Here is a 10,744-nt window from a genome sequence, read left to right as displayed (position 1 = left end):
CCCCCTCCCCCGCTTCCCACGTGCTTCGAGTCTTTCTAAAATTTGACTGATTTTAGTGGTTTTCGATGACACTCATCATGTTTCCAGTTAGAACCATATATGTTCATTTTCACGAATTAAGAAGTAAATGAAGAGATACCAGCTCATTATCCTACGTATCGCGAGGATTAGCCCCTTATATGACATGTTCCCCCGGCCGTATAACTCTCCTGCACAAACCGCATTTACGTACCTTTCACGGATTTTGTTTCCTGTTCTGTTATAAATTTGTCTGAATTTAAAAATCAAGCACCCTGTATAGTCACTGACAATTCAAGAAACGCCACGGTGCATGGCGAGTCTCGTCCATCTCATTATCGTTCCGAGGCCCATGAGGTTGCAGCATCAGCCAATAAGAATGCCAAAGAATGAATCACAAGCAACAATATACCACACCTTCTGCTTCTGAAGCAGATTTTTTTTTTATCAATATTGTCTCTCTTTTTTAATGTCATTACAGGAGAGGTTGAAAGGAACCAATACAATTTCACCAAACCTGTAACCTACAAAATATGATTAGAAAATTGCGCGAGGTCATCATTTCTAAAAAGCGCAGGAGCATAACAAAAGGAATAGACCCCTTTAGAATGTGTGCCCTCTGTTGGAAGCTGTGGTGTCCCTGTACAATGGCAGACACAAAAGGCACCGCCAATGTTGGGACCTTTGAAACCGTTCTAGTGGCACTTAATTTCTGGCTTATGTAATTTCGAAATCTCACATTCTGTGGTGTCGCTTTTTCCTCCGTTATGCAGTGTTTCAGACCTTCTAACAATGAGCACGTGACTTTCGAAAAGGTTCTATTACAACTTCAGCTCAAATTCGCACATATAAGATGACAAAATTTAACACAATACGCGCAAGAACACAACGGTCAATAATGCCATTAGTAGGGTAGACTTAGTCTTACCGGTTTTGCCGATGGTTTTGATCGCATTAACATCGTGGAGGAGAGATGTTAGAAAACCAGGAGGCTGCGTTCAAAAGGTGGTTATCATTTGAGCCCGTTCTCGTTTCGCCTTTCTCACTTGGCCCTTCTCGAAACAACCATTCTCAAAAAGATGGAGGAGGAGGAGGAAAACGTTTATTGGAACATGAGGGATGATGCTGATGATGACGGAAGTGGAGCCTTAGCGGGGAGGGTTCCTCATTCCAGGATCCCTAGAAGCTGGCCAGCAAGTTTGGCCCTTTCGAGCAGCCTAAGCTGCTCTCCGGGGTCCCTGCTCCGCAGCAGCCTCTCCCAGCCGGCTTGGCCTTTTTCTTCGTCTTGGAGCTTGGGAAGCTCGTCGTTATTCGTACATTCCCACGTGGAGTGGTAGAGTGTCGCTCGGGAGCCGCACCAGGGGCAGCTGTCGTCTTCGTACCTGTCCGGATCCACGTGTCTGGCCAGCACCTTGTTCGGGAAGTTGCCCGCCTGGAGTCTCCTCCATAGGGCGGCATCTATTCTGTCGAACCTGTCCGCGGGCTCCGGAAACTGGAATCGGCAGGCCTTGTAGTGGTCAAGTAGCTCCGAGTAGCTCGGGTTCACGATAACGGTTTTCCCCGGCTGCGTCAGACCGGCCCGGAAGGTATGAGCACGGGCTCGGTCGTCTGCTGCCTGGTTACCCGTGACGCCCGCGTGAGCGGGAATCCACGCGATTTCGTGCGTTACTCCAGCACTTTTCGGGGTGACCTTATTTATAAGTTTGGCGGTTCTCGCTCCAATCCTGCCTTTTAGAAAATTTCGACAGGCCTGTTGAGAGTCCGACAGGATGAGCATGCTACTGCCCTTCCTATAGCCGTCCATCATGGCGAGCGCTATGGCTCTCTCTTCGGCCTCTTCCGTCGTTGCCCTGGGCATCGAGCAGCTATTTTTCTCCATCTTGTTTTTGTCCAGGTATACGGCTACCTTTGCATCCCGGTCCGGGTAGTCGGCAGCGTCGACGTACGCCACCTCTCCCTTTTTGGCTATCCTTTCGTAGTACCTGACTCTGGCTAGTCTTCGTTGTTCATGCGTATCCGGTCTCATGTGTTTTGGTATGGGTCGTACGATGTACGTATTTTTCGCCATATCGCTTAGGTCGGCCGTTCTGGTCGCCTTTGTCCTCACGTCGTTGAAGCCGAGTTTGGTCGCCAGGCGTCTTCCGGTCTCGCTGCGTCCGAGTCTCTCTTTCTGCGCCGTCAGCATGGCATCCTTGTGCTCTCCGTACGTGTTAGAGATGCCCATGGCCATGAGTTTTTCGGTTGATGTGGTAATGGGTAGTCCTAGCGCTAGCTTGTACACTCCCCTCATTTTGCAGTCGATCTTTCTCTCTTCTGTTTTGGTGATCCGGTGGTACGGCATGCAGTAAGTGATCCTACTTACGACGACGGCTTGAACAATCTTCGCCACGTCTCGTTCTTTTAGACCCCACTTCCTGTGGGTGACTCTCTTAATCATCCTTCCCATGATGTCTATGGTTTTGGAGATCTTTTCCCATTGTAGCGTGGCTTTCCCATTATGTTGTAACCACATACCCAGCAGCCTTAGTTCTTTCACTTCGGGCACTGTGTGGCCTTCTATCGTGACGTTGATGGGTATGCTTCTGTCGTACCTTCGTCCATGAATCCTCAGAATCTCTGATTTTTCGGGCGAGCAGTGGAGTCCGCTTGCTTTTGCCACCTCTTGTATGACTTCTGCCGCCTTTTGCAGCCTTTCCTCCTTTTCTCCTAGCGACCCTTTTGTGATCCATATCGTAATGTCATCTGCGTATACCGCGTACTCTATGTTCGGGATCTTTGCCAGTCTCTCGGATAGCTTGAAGAGCGCTATATTAAAAAGTAGGGGTGACAGCACCGCTCCTTGCGGCGTCCCCTTGTTGGGCATGTCGAACGTCTTAGTCTTTGTGTCATCAATCTGGATGGTGGCGCTGCGGTTTTCCAGGAAGGAGCGTACGTAGTTGTAGGTCTTTTCGCCTCCGTTGGTGGCGTTCAAGTTGTCTAGTATGGCGGAGTGGGCAACGTTGTCGAAGGCCGCCTTTAGGTCTATGGCTAGCACGATGTGCTCCCCTTTGGCGGGGATTTTGCCGCTCAGCACTTCTTCCCTGATCTGAAGTAGCACGTCTTGAGTGCTCAGGTGTGGCCTAAAACCGTACATGCAGTGCGGCATGAGCCCCTCTTCCTCCAGGTAGCGCTGTAGCCTGTTTTTCACCATGCGTTCCATGAGTTTGCCTACGTTCGACGTTAGCGAGATAGGTCTCATGTTGTCTATATGCGGTTTTTTTCCTTGCTTGGGAATGAGCTTGATTTGCGAGTGCTTCCACTCTTCCGGGACTTTTCCGCTGTTCCATACCTCGTTAATAAAGTTTGTGAGTTGCTTCTGAGTCTTCTGCGGTAGATTCCGTAGCGTGGCGTTGGTGATGCCGTCCCTCCCCGGTGTGCTGTTGGTCGTTTCGGCGGCGGCTGCCACCAGCTCCCCAACGTCAAAGTCTCTGTCAAGACTCTCGTTGGTTCGTCCCGTATACTCGTTTCCGGTTTCGGGTGTCCCTTGATCCGGGACGTACCTGTTCTTGATGTATTCTAGCACGTCTCCTTGGAATTTGTGTACAATCCTCGTGAGAGTTCGGTTGGTTTCGCCTCTTGTCGATGCCGGGTCCGCCAGGTATTTGAGCAGGTTCCAGGTCTGTTTTGTTTCCAAAGTGTTCTGCAGTTTGTCGCATTTTTGCCACCAGTTTTGTCGCGCCAAGTCATCGGCGTACTTTTCTATTTCCTCGTTGAGTTCCGCCACTCGACGTCTCAAATTCCGGTTCAGTTTGTTGATTTTCCACTTTACAGTCAAATTGCGCCTTTTCTTCCACAGCGTTTCGAGTCGCGAGTCAACTGCAGTGACTTTTTCGGTCAGCTCTACCTCGTTGGTGTAGTCTTCTTTGGCTCTTTTTAGTTCCCTTGTCCACCGCGCAAGGTCGTCTATGGGTCTTGTTTCCACTTCCTGTCTGAACTTTCTCCAGTCTGTTCTCTGATTCTTTCCTATGCGTCGACGCTTGGCGTCTGCCACTACTTCGATCCTAATGATGCAGTGGTCGCTTCCGAGGGTTTCTTGCGTGTTTATCCATCCCGCCGTGGCTCCCCTGATCATCGAGAGGTCCGGGTTTGTGTCTCGACTCACGCTGTTTCCCACTCTAGTGTGGCAGTCTGTGTCGTTGATGATCGTTAGTTCGTGCATCTCGATTAGCTTGAGTAACTCTTTGCCCCTCTTCGTGTCCTTTACGTAGCCCCATTCCGTATGCGCCGAGTTGAAATCTCCCGCGACGACTATCGCGTTGTCCTTGCCGGCCATCTTGCATGCCGTTTCCATGATTTCCGCGAGGTCCTCGGTCTTGTAGCCCTTGTGTTGCGCGTACACGTTTAGCACGAATGTGCTCTTGCCTCCCTTGTTGCTAGGCACCACTTCCGTCAGAACGTTCTCTACTTCTTGCTTTGTTTCGTGATGTATGACCGTGATGTTCTTATTGACGAGCGTGGCGACCCTGGGCTTGTTCTTATCGTTGCCGTAAACGTAGTACCCACTCAGATTCGCTTCTGAATTCGGTTCTTGCAGCAAGATTAGGTGCGGTTTTTCCACTTCGTCCTGTAGATAAAATGTAAAATTGCTTCGTTTTCCTCGGTAGGCTCTGCAATTCCACTGCCATATCAGAAGCCTACCTTCCATACGGTTGCTTTGCCTCTGCTTTGGCTCCTTCGTTGCTCACGCAGCTGACATCGCTTTCGTAGCCGTCCTTTGCACATTTCCTCCTAGGCGGGCCCGCCGCCCCGTCCAGTAAACTTGCGAGCATCTGTTCAATTTTAGCGAATCTTTGCTCGAATTTGTTTTCCAGTTGCTCGAATTTGCTTTCTAGTAGCTCAAACTTGTTCTCGAATTTGTTGTCTAGTTGCTCCTTTCTTTCCTCGAGCGGACCCTTTCTTTCCTTGGGCGTCTTTTTCGGTGCCTCTGCCGGCTTCGGCTGAGTTTTCGGCTCGTCCGTTTTGTTTTCACACCGTCTTCGGAGAGTCTCCAGTTCTTTCTTGTGCTTCTCTTCTTGTCTCCAAGAGTTTCCTTCCAGTCTTTTAATGGTTTCCGCCATCTTGGCGTTTTGCTCCTCCATTTTATGGAATTGTTCCCTTTGTATCTCCATTGTTCTCTGAAATTGTTCCCTTTGTATCTCTGCCACCTTCTTTAGCTCTCTAATTGTCTCCTCCATCTCGGAAATTTTCTGCTTGTCCGATTTCTCTCCCTCTATTGTGGGGTAGTTGGCTTGCCCAGTAACCCACCTCAGCGTAGGGAAGTCTTCTATGTTGCTCTGCGCCTCCGCCCACGCCTTCTTTTTGCTGACGTCGGTCAGTGTATCAGTAGTTTTGGGCTGCACCTTTTTCGTCGGTTCTTTGTATCGCTTTTTGCACTCCTTGTCCCCGGTGGGGTGTTCCCCTTCGCAGAATGCGCATCTTGCCCTGCAATTCTCTTCGCCTTCCGCGTGCGTTCGGCCGCAATTTCGGCACCCCTTTGCGTCTGGCGTGGGGCATACGTCACTCCTGTGTCCCGGCTTCATGCAGACGAAACATACTTGCTTCACCGGCCTGTATTCCCACACGTGTGCCATTTGCCCGTATAAGCACACTTGGTTTGGCAAACGGTCCCCGCTAAAAGTGAGGACCACAACTTCCGTATCCCTGATTCTTCTGGCTTCTATTATTTCAATGTCGGCGTACTTGCCCCTTACACTGAAGTTTTCTCCCAGTTCTTCGTCTGTAAACTCTTTAGAGACTCTGTATACCACTCCTTTTACCGTGTCCTCCATGATGACTTTAGCTTTGAAGCTGTGCTTCTTCCCTTCGATCTCAAGTTCTTCGATTTCTGTCACCGCTTTCGCGATGTCTTCCCTTTTCGTGCTGACTATTATGGCGTTGGTACCTTTCAATATTCTTGTTGTGATTTCCTCATCTCGGAGGGCATGGTTTCTTCGGATGGCCTTAATTAGTGCCTTGCCTACGGATCCTTCTCTGGTGTCTCCGAGTTTCAGACCCTTTTCGGGTCTAACAGTAATTTTTATCTCGTCTCCCGGCATCGGTCCGAATCTCCTCCTTTTTGGCTTCTGCTCCTCGGTTGACCCCATGTTGTTTTTGACATCGCTGGTGGACGAGCTGACTTTCTTATCCTTTTTTCTAATAATGTAATTCCAACCCCTCTCGGGTATTCCGCCTATTCTTTTCTCGCCATCGGCGGCCGTCTCGTCCATCTCCATGCCATCCCCGCGTGGGGGTAGGCTTGTCTCTAAAATGTCGATATTGCCGGTAATATGCGACCCACTCACGTTTCCGTATTATCCTTCTTTTCCTCTCGTCCTCCTTCCTTCCGTGGTATCAGTCTTTTCCGGAAAACAGGAAAATTTTCGCGTCGTTCGGTGCGAGATGCGGAGCCTTCGTGGAAAACGTTCGTCCCCGCCGCAAACTTCTTCTTTTTTTCTCTCAAAAAGATCTTCTCGCTTTGACCCGCCGCATTTGGACCTTTCCCGTTTCGTCTTTCGCATTCCAGCCCTCCTCATTTGGGCCCGTTCTCGTTTCACCCCTCTCACCTGGCCGTTTTCAAAACAGCCATTCTCAAAAAAAAATATCTCGCTTTGACCCGTCGCACTTGACTCTTTCCATACCAAAATAGTTTTTTTAGGGTAATATGAATAAATACATTGACATATTTTCTGCGTGCGTGTGTGTCTGTGTGCCACGCAACAGGCGTATACTCTCTCTCTGCTAAGGATTTTAGCAGTGCGTCGAGGTCGTCATGAAAAAGCTACTAGCTGACAATAAAACAGACCAACTATTTTCAGATTATATTCCGAAATGTCACGTTGTTTGAGATCTCTCGACTGGGGGCAATGACATCACTTCTATAATGCAGTGGCTCCTAAATGAGGGTCTGCGAAGGCATCTTAGGGGTCCGTGATGCCCTGTCTCATCAGTCAAGCACGGCAATACTAGTTGTCTTTCTTCACGTTGAGAAGAAACGTTCCAATTTTCGGGTAAGTACAATCGTGTGTATGTCAATGAGATAAGCCTACTTCACACTAGCAATAAGTTATATTTATTTATTAAATCATTATCACGATAACCTATACCTTTCTATTCCCCTCACCCCGAACGGGGTCTTCCACCATCCCCGCCTTTCTACAAGGGGTCGCAAAACATCAGTGGTTGAGAACCACTGCCTATTATGTACGCTATTTCTGTTCAAACAAAGTTTCCAAATTAAATGTTCATCACTTTTTTTTTCTCGTTTGCTCAGAGGAAGGGAAGCAGGCGTCATTGTACGATTCTCAGTGCGTACCTTTACGCATAACATATATCTGATGATATGTTGGGGGCCCAAGCAAGGTAAGGTTCATCAACAAAGCCGCGAAGGCATAACAACGTTAGAAGCATGCCGAACTAGTGCGTGCCATTCGTTCGTAGCGCGAACGGGCGAAATGAGAATGGGTCCGGTTGCGAAAAAGACAATTTGGATGTTATGAGAAGTTTCAAACAAGGCGGACCAAACGAGAATGGGACGAAATGCGCACGGTCAAAATGCGAATGAGACGTTTTCAGATAACGGCCAAAATGAGAACGTGCCCAGTGGCGAAAAACACGATTCAGATCTTATGAGAAGGTTCAAACAAGAAGGACCAAATGAGACTGGGACGAAATGCGCAAGGTTCAAACGCGAATGGGACGTTTTGAGATACACCCGCGGTTGAAACAGGAAGTGAGGGGAATCCCATCGAAAAACGGAAAAAAAAAAAATAGGTCGAAAAGCACTTCACTCTTGCTCGGAGGTCTGTGTGCGAGGCGCGCCTCCGCCAACGACTCGGTGGCGCAACGGTAGCGCGTCTGACTCCAGATCAGAAGGTTGCGTGTTCGAATCACGTCCGGGTCAGATTTTTTTATTTCTGCTTTTGAATTTAGGCAGTCGATTAAAGCATGGTAATTTCCTTTCTAGTATACTTAAGTAGTCTTTTATTATAGTTTTAAGGTACTATTCACTGGGGGGAAGCCATATTTGATGGCGATGTTTAGAGCGCATGCTCAGAACGAGCTCACATTAATATGCTGCTAATACCGGCACTCTTGATGGTGCGGGATGCACGTTGCAAAAGAACTGTGGAAGCTCTCCGTCAGTACAGGTTTAGCAGTTGCGCACACACAACTCTGGCCGCCAGTGAATATTCCCTATAATTCTTTTTCATCAACGCGCTACTCGATCCATTGCTGCTGCCGACAAAATCTGACCACTGTGTTGTAAGTACAGCAGTTTACATCCATCCAATCATCCATGGCAACTGGCTATAGATCTAGAATCTATTCACCGTGGACATCCGATGCCAAAAGAAAAGCCTGAAATGTAACGTCTATACTTCGTCTCATCCTACGATGGACTAAAGGCCAAAGCTACGGGCCGCCAGGTCCAATCACGTCCCACGCTAAACTATGACATGCTTAACATTGATTAAGGATGAACGAATAATGCTCCCGATCAAAATGCGCTGCATTATTTCTATGGCTTCGGCACTCCAAAGAACCTGTACGTCGTGGCTTTCTTTGCAATGTAAAATTGATGAATTACTCAGTAACGTTCATCGAAGCGAAAGACCAGGCGATTTCTAATTGGCTCGTGATTGGATCTGATGGTTCGTAGCTTTTGCTTTTAGTCCATCGTAGGGTGAGACAAAGTATAGCTCTAGCTTACGCCGACGGCGCGCTGTGTAACGTGCCGCTTTCCGATGCTCTGATTGGACCGCTGGAAATGTAACCTTCATCACTAACCAAGTTATGACATTGAAACGGAGTTTAGCTTACCTCTTTTTGTTTCATGAAAGTGCGAAATCAATATACGTTTAGTGTAGTATTTTTTTACCGAGGGAACGATGGCCAGTTCTTTCAAGTCGAATTACCTTTCTTCTTTTTTTTCAGTCTTGTTTGTACGTGTTCTTTTAACGACCTTGCCGGTATGAAAAAAAACATGCACTCGCAAGTAACATCTTCAAACATACTACCATTAACAGAGTAAACGGCGGTAGTGTTGAAGGTGTAATTCGGAGAATAAACCAAGACCCTGGCATGCAGGCTCTTCGTCAATCTTAATGATATGATTTAAATATTATATGAGGTTTTCTGTGTGCAATAAAAAATCAATGCATAGTATATATATATTTTTTTATATAAATCAGTTATTACACGCCGCCTCGTTCGTAACTCAAAGTAAACTTTGTTGCAGCTCGAATTATTTTAGGAATAATTACATTAAAAAAAGAGCGTGCTGAAAAAAAAAAAAAAAACAGAAAACAAATACGACAAAGACTTTCAAACGTATGAACTGCCAAATACTGCAACAGAGTCTTCAACGCCGCCACGACGCCACTGAAATCGTGTTCAATAGTTTGAAGTATTTGTGCGCGACGACGGCGCCCTTTTGTCGCGGAAGTCCGATCGGCGCGCTACCCACCCCTTTCCACTGTAGCAGAGCAAACGCTGGAGAGGGGGCGACCTCCAGCGTTCGCTCTGCTACAGTGGAAAGAGGTGGGAGGGGCTCCCAGTCACCGACTTCAGAATCCCTGCACTCACCGCGGTTTGGCTTTCCCGCCTCAGAAACTTGAGCTTTGCACAAAGCAAAAATTGCCTAGTCAAAAGAAAAAAAAAAAAAAAAAAAAGAGAATAGATGACCCGGACGTGATTCGAACACGCAACCTTCTGATCTGGAGTCAGACGCGCTACCGTTGCGCCACCGAGTCATTGGCGGGGCGCGCAGAGCCTGTCACTGCATGGTGAGGACCATAGATTACTTAACCGCCGTAAGGGGGGGTATCTATATACATCTATATACATCTATATATATCTATATATATCTATATATATCTATATATATCTATATATATCTATATCTATATCTATATCTATATCTATATCTATATCTATATCTCTCTCTCTCTCTCTCTCTATATATATATATATATATATATATATATATATACATATATATATATATCACGGCAGACGAGAACCCTAGAGTGCCTCAATGTTGAAGATCACATATTATACCTGCGTATCACACTACCGACCGCGACCGACGAAAAATCGCTTTTTGCGCGCTGCCATCTTTGTCTGCTGGGCTGTGCAACACCTTCTGAGCAAGCGCTGTTGCTCTGCTGTGCGGTGTATCAGACCCTGCGCGTGCGTCCACGGCTCAGTGACTCAGCATTTTTCGCCCGGGTGATAAGCGATGCAGAGGTCTATATTAATCATGCAGAATGATCGCCCTTTTTTCTTCTATGCGTGATTGGTTTAGCCGGTCACAGCAAACGCGCAAAGACGACGAGCGCCATGACGATGCATTTTTGACGCTGCTTGATTGGCTCCATCGGAGTCTATAGCGTCGGCTGCGGTCCGGCATTCGGGACGTGAAGTGAAACTGTGTATAATAAATTGTTACACCTTGGTGGGCCTAAAAAAGGGTAAATCCTGAAATTTACACCCGTGGCTATATACACCCTTTCAGCATCCCCTTATAATTGTACAGTATGCTGTTCTTACATGGAACACCCTTCATTTGTAGCAGGGTGTAAAAGGGGTTTGAAAAAAAAAAAAAAAAAACAACTGAGAAGGTTGTTGTGGTGCAGTGCTGCAAAACAAGCGACGAAACTCGGAGGACGCGTTAGCTTGTTATCGGGCCCCGTTCGCAAAGCCTGCT

General features: G+C 47.5%; 2 non-coding genes across 2 annotated transcripts; one reads left to right on the top strand and one right to left on the bottom strand.

Moving 5' to 3' along the window:
• The first annotated feature begins 7,864 nt into the window (after positions 1 to 7,864).
• Trnaw-cca lies at positions 7,865 to 7,936 on the top strand. Its single transcript has one exon. It is a non-coding gene; the product is annotated as a tRNA-Trp (tRNA).
• Positions 7,937 to 9,716: 1,780 nt separating this feature from the next.
• On the bottom strand, positions 9,717 to 9,788 carry Trnaw-cca. Its single transcript has one exon. It is a non-coding gene; the product is annotated as a tRNA-Trp (tRNA).
• Positions 9,789 to 10,744: the final 956 nt, after the last annotated feature.

This window comes from Ixodes scapularis, unplaced genomic scaffold (assembly GCF_016920785.2).
Source record: "Ixodes scapularis isolate PalLabHiFi unplaced genomic scaffold, ASM1692078v2 PGA_scaffold5__190_contigs__length_132052651, whole genome shotgun sequence".
Lineage (NCBI taxonomy): Eukaryota > Metazoa > Arthropoda > Arachnida > Ixodida > Ixodidae > Ixodes > Ixodes scapularis.
Note: the sequence above shows the minus strand (reverse complement) of the source record. Positions and strands in the feature narration are given on the sequence as shown.